Source organism: Phalaenopsis equestris, unplaced genomic scaffold (genome assembly GCF_001263595.1).
Source record: "Phalaenopsis equestris unplaced genomic scaffold, ASM126359v1 Scaffold000193, whole genome shotgun sequence".
Taxonomy (NCBI): Eukaryota; Viridiplantae; Streptophyta; class Magnoliopsida; order Asparagales; family Orchidaceae; genus Phalaenopsis; species Phalaenopsis equestris.
Window position 1 is genome coordinate 56475 of NW_018164635.1, and position 6727 is coordinate 63201.

At 29.6% G+C, this 6727-nt stretch overlaps 1 pseudogene; it reads left to right on the plus strand.

Annotated features, from left to right (window-relative positions):
- Positions 1-431: 431 nt before the first annotated feature.
- LOC110022497 overlaps positions 432-6727 on the plus strand; it is an 11206-nt pseudogene continuing 4910 nt past the window's right edge.

Genomic DNA, 6727 nt, shown 5'->3' on the forward strand with positions numbered 1-6727 from the left:
TCATGTTTTGAAAATCATAAACAATCCACTTGTTTACTTCTACAAATCAATATCCCCACATTTAAGAGATTTAGATTTTATCTAGATTTGAACGCACCCCATCTACGTCCATGGTTTCTCACCCCATCTACATCCATGGTTTCGGGTAAGAGAAGAAAAGAAAAAAAAATGGAAATGGGGATTTTTGGATCTCTCGCGGCAAACCAAAAGGTAGTTGGAAAGGATGGAGATCAGGCTCACCGGTGTGAAGAGGAGATGTCGCCGGCGTCAGAGATCACGGTGGCAAAGTAGGCGGCTAAGGGGAGGCCGACGAGGCTCGCCGGCAGCGTTGCTGGCCGAGAATAACCTTGGTGCCGTCAGTGTGCCCTAGGTCGCGAGGAGAGAGTCTTGGCCGAAGGGAAGAAGAGGAGAAGGCCCACTAACACGAGGAGATGAGGCCTAAGCGGGGTGGTCGCCGGCAAGGACCGCCGGCCGGCGGGTTCGGAGCAGGGACGAGCGGTTTTCGAGAACGGGAGAGGGGGCGGCGATTCGCGAGAACGGGAGGCGAGAGGGAGAGAGAGGGTGCGTGGGATTTATATATATATTAATATATAATATATTATATTATAATAATAATTATTATTATATTATTAGAATTATCCTTCATGTATTCTTCCCCCGTATACGTCCTCACGGCGAAGTGAACGTCCTTCTTGGCTAAAATCGACGTTCCAGACGCATTGGCGCAGTCTGTTTCGTCATTCGGGGTCGTTTGGGCCACTTTTTTTACGATCGTGCCCAAAATGATAACTTGTGCACATTCACCTCGCCCGCGAAGCTGTAGCGAAGTGGACATCCCCCCTAAGTGAAATCGACGTTCCGGATACAGTGGCGGGGCCCATTTCATCATCCGGGGTCTTCTAGACAACTTCGTCGACGATCGAGTAAATTTCACGCGTGACGCGAGACAAAATATTCATTATCCTGATCGGAGCCGTCAATCATGCTAAATGTCGACCGACCTTCACCTAGGTGAAAGCCAAAGCCTAGCAGAATGACCATGGCTACGTGCCCCTCAACACGTGCCCAAAAGATCTCGAGCGCGTGTCTAAACTATTGGATGTTACGGATGGACCGTACACTATCCCGAGTTAAGCAGGTGGACATCTTACACTCGTGACATCAAAAATTGATGCCAACACACAGCATTTAAGGCTACTGGATCTTGGCTGCCACGTTTCCCATCTGATTGGGTTCGATGGGTTTAATCTCTGTTTAGATATGCTGAATTTTATTGTTAATGCGGCTGAGGCAACTTCTATTACCTATCTTATTATTTTTGGCTGCCTTTCTGTTACTGGGTTGCTTTGGCCGCCTCTGCTCTTTAGTTTATACCTGCCTTGGTTTTTACCTCTCCTGGCCAAAGGTTTCCTTTGTCAGAATGCTTTCTTTCGTCACCTCTCCATGTTTGGCTCGTTTTATCTTATTCGCAAGATACACACAAACTATTTTTTCGAGCCATTTCTGTTGGCACTCTCAACTCTCTTGCTGAGATTTACTTACAAGCAAATTTATTTCTTCCACTCATGACTTTTGCTATGGGGCATTTCCTCTCAACGACTTTTGGCGTTAGTATTGCTTAACTCAGCTCTCTACTATGGCGGCACCACATGTTATTTGGCGTCCTACAAATGCGGCATCTTGGATTACCTTATATTTTTTTACTTGCCTTTGTTGGTTTAATCTTTGGTTTTGGTATACTTGCATATGCGCGGGTATAATATATGTATTAGGTTTACTTTCTCTCTTTAGTTTTGGGTGGAGTTGTATTCTCTATTTTGAGCACGTTATGTATTTCATTTTGTTTTTAGTTAGCGATCCGCTCCCACCAAAATTTGTACCAATTTTTTATGATTAACACGCAGGGAGACATATAATGCTCCTTTAATTACAAATAAATAAATACATAAATATATATATATATATATATAATCAAAAATTTAAAAATATAATATATATATTTATAACTATAAATTCTTAAGAGTATTTTAAGTAATTTTTCTTTGCTTATTATATTTTGTTATGCGAAATATAGGATCTGAAAGTTTGGTACCTTACAATTCGGAATTAAAACGTACTATTACCAAAATTTGAAAAAAAAAAAAATAAATTAAAATTTGAACAAAATGGTGAATAATTTAGATAATCAAATAAATGAAAATTGACAAAAACCTTTAAAAGAAATTACTAATCATACAACAAATGAACTTCACTTAACTATTCAAAATCCTGATGTTGCTGCTAAGTCATTTGAGCTTAAACCTGTTATTTTCTAAATGGTACAAAATAATCTGTTTGGAAGAACACTTATTGAAGATCCTAACTTACATCTTGCTAGTTTTCTTGAAATATGTGCTACTTTAAATATGATGGGGTGCTAATGATGCTTTTAGGCTTAGATTTTTTCTTTTCCCATTAAGGGATAAAGCTAAAGCTTGGTTAAATTTATTAACACCTGAATCTATCAACACTTATGGAGATCTATCACAAAAATTTTTGATTAAATTTTTTCCACCCTTGAAAACCGCTAAGCTTAGAAACGATATTACATCTTTTTGTCAGTTTGAAAAGGAATCGAAATATGAAGCCTGGAAAAGATTTAAAGATCTCCTTAGAAAATTTCCACACCATGCTTCACGAAAATGGTTTATAATTCAAACTTCTTACAATGGATTAGAAGAATCACTTAGATCTATTATAGATGCTACTGCAGTAGGATATGTATATATATATATAGGACTCGCTAGTTTGGTCCTCTCCAGTTTCACAGCCCTGGCGTTGCGACCTCCGTCGCTCTCTTCTTCGCAGCGTTCTTCTCTCCCGCCATTTACCTCTTGGAATAATGACTTCTCCACATTGGGGCGCTAACGGCTCTTGAGTTGCTACTGTGCGAATAGCTGGTTCTCTCCACTTTCACAGCCCTAGCGCTGCTACCTCCGGCGCCCTCTTCTTCGCTGCCTTCTTCTCTGCCGCCACTTATTGTTATATTTTTATTTATGACTCACATTTATTTTAATAACTTATGAGATTTATTTTTGATAACTTAAGTTATTAATTTTCATAACTCATAACTTATGTCATAAATTATGACAACTTATGATATTTATTTTGATAACTTAAGTTATTTATTTTCTTAACCCATAACTTATGTCATAAATTATGACAACTTATGATATTTATTTTGATAACTTAAGTTATTTATTTTCTTAACCCATAACTTATGTCATAAATTATGACAACTTATGATATTTATTTTGATAACTTAAGTTATTTATTTTCTTAACCCATAACTTATGTCATAAATTATGACAACTTATGATATTTATTTTGATAACTTAAGTTATTTATTTTCTTAACCCATAACTTATGTCATAAATTATGACAACTTATGATATTTATTTTGATAACTTAAGTTATTTATTTTCTTAACCCATAACTTATGTCATAAATTATGACAACTTATGATATTTATTTTGATAACTTAAGTTATTTATTTTCTTAACCCATAACTTATGTCATAAATTATGACAACTTATGATATTTATTTTGATAACTTAAGTTATTTATTTTCTTAACCCATAACTTATGTCATAAATTATGACAACTTATGATATTTATTTTGATAACTTAAGTTATTTATTTTCTTAACCCATAACTTATGTCATAAATTATGACAACTTATGATATTTATTTTGATAACTTAAGTTATTTATTTTCTTAACCCATAACTTATGTCATAAATTATGACAACTTATGATATTTATTTTGATAACTTAAGTTATTTATTTTCTTAACCCATAACTTATGTCATAAATTATGACAACTTATGATATTTATTTTGATAACTTAAGTTATTTATTTTCTTAACCCATAACTTATGTCATAAATTATGACAACTTATGATATTTATTTTGATAACTTAAGTTATTTATTTTCTTAACCCATAACTTATGTCATAAATTATGACAACTTATGATATTTATTTTGATAACTTAAGTTATTTATTTTCTTAACCCATAACTTATGTCATAAATTATGACAACTTATGATATTTATTTTGATAACTTAAGTTATTTATTTTCTTAACCCATAACTTATGTCATAAATTATGACAACTTATGATATTTATTTTGATAACTTAAGTTATTTATTTTCTTAACCCATAACTTATGTCATAAATTATGACAACTTATGATATTTATTTTGATAACTTAAGTTATTTATTTTCTTAACCCATAACTTATGTCATAAATTATGACAACTTATGATATTTATTTTGATAACTTAAGTTATTTATTTTCTTAACCCATAACTTATGTCATAAATTATGACAACTTATGATATTTATTTTGATAACTTAAGTTATTTATTTTCTTAACCCATAACTTATGTCATAAATTATGACAACTTATGATATTTATTTTGATAACTTAAGTTATTTATTTTCTTAACCCATAACTTATGTCATAAATTATGACAACTTATGATATTTATTTTGATAACTTAAGTTATTTATTTTCTTAACCCATAACTTATGTCATAAATTATGACAACTTATGATATTTATTTTGATAACTTAAGTTATTTATTTTCTTAACCCATAACTTATGTCATAAATTATGACAACTTATGATATTTATTTTGATAACTTAAGTTATTTATTTTCTTAACCCATAACTTATGTCATAAATTATGACAACTTATGATATTTATTTTGATAACTTAAGTTATTTATTTTCTTAACCCATAACTTATGTCATAAATTATGACAACTTATGATATTTATTTTGATAACTTAAGTTATTTATTTTCTTAACCCATAACTTATGTCATAAATTATGACAACTTATGATATTTATTTTGATAACTTAAGTTATTTATTTTCTTAACCCATAACTTATGTCATAAATTATGACAACTTATGATATTTATTTTGATAACTTAAGTTATTTATTTTCTTAACCCATAACTTATGTCATAAATTATGACAACTTATGATATTTATTTTGATAACTTAAGTTATTTATTTTCTTAACCCATAACTTATGTCATAAATTATGACAACTTATGATATTTATTTTGATAACTTAAGTTATTTATTTTCTTAACCCATAACTTATGTCATAAATTATGACAACTTATGATATTTATTTTGATAACTTAAGTTATTTATTTTCTTAACCCATAACTTATGTCATAAATTATGACAACTTATGATATTTATTTTGATAACTTAAGTTATTTATTTTCTTAACCCATAACTTATGTCATAAATTATGACAACTTATGATATTTATTTTGATAACTTAAGTTATTTATTTTCTTAACCCATAACTTATGTCATAAATTATGACAACTTATGATATTTATTTTGATAACTTAAGTTATTTATTTTCTTAACCCATAACTTATGTCATAAATTATGACAACTTATGATATTTATTTTGATAACTTAAGTTATTTATTTTCTTAACCCATAACTTATGTCATAAATTATGACAACTTATGATATTTATTTTGATAACTTAAGTTATTTATTTTCTTAACCCATAACTTATGTCATAAATTATGACAACTTATGATATTTATTTTGATAACTTAAGTTATTTATTTTCTTAACCCATAACTTATGTCATAAATTATGACAACTTATGATATTTATTTTGATAACTTAAGTTATTTATTTTCTTAACCCATAACTTATGTCATAAATTATGACAACTTATGATATTTATTTTGATAACTTAAGTTATTTATTTTCTTAACCCATAACTTATGTCATAAATTATGACAACTTATGATATTTATTTTGATAACTTAAGTTATTTATTTTCTTAACCCATAACTTATGTCATAAATTATGACAACTTATGATATTTATTTTGATAACTTAAGTTATTTATTTTCTTAACCCATAACTTATGTCATAAATTATGACAACTTATGATATTTATTTTGATAACTTAAGTTATTTATTTTCTTAACCCATAACTTATGTCATAAATTATGACAACTTATGATATTTATTTTGATAACTTAAGTTATTTATTTTCTTAACCCATAACTTATGTCATAAATTATGACAACTTATGATATTTATTTTGATAACTTAAGTTATTTATTTTCTTAACCCATAACTTATGTCATAAATTATGACAACTTATGATATTTATTTTGATAACTTAAGTTATTTATTTTCTTAACCCATAACTTATGTCATAAATTATGACAACTTATGATATTTATTTTGATAACTTAAGTTATTTATTTTCTTAACCCATAACTTATGTCATAAATTATGACAACTTATGATATTTATTTTGATAACTTAAGTTATTTATTTTGTCTATAGCTATAGATGCCTTAAAGGTGTATATAACCGAGGGTGAGAGACAATTAGACAGAAAAGTGAAAATTATCAGATCTGATAGAGGGGGTGAATATTATGGAACTTACAATGAATCTGGACAATGTCCAGGTCCATTTGCTAAATTCCTTCAAACTAATGACATATGTGCTCAATACACTATGCCAGGAACACCACAGCAAAATGGTGTTGCAGAAAGGCGAAATCGTACTCTAATGGAAATGGTTAGGAGTATGATGAGTAATTCTTCTTTACCCTCATTATTGTGGATGCATGCTTTAAAGACCGCTGCATATTTATTAAACAGGATTCCTAGTAAGG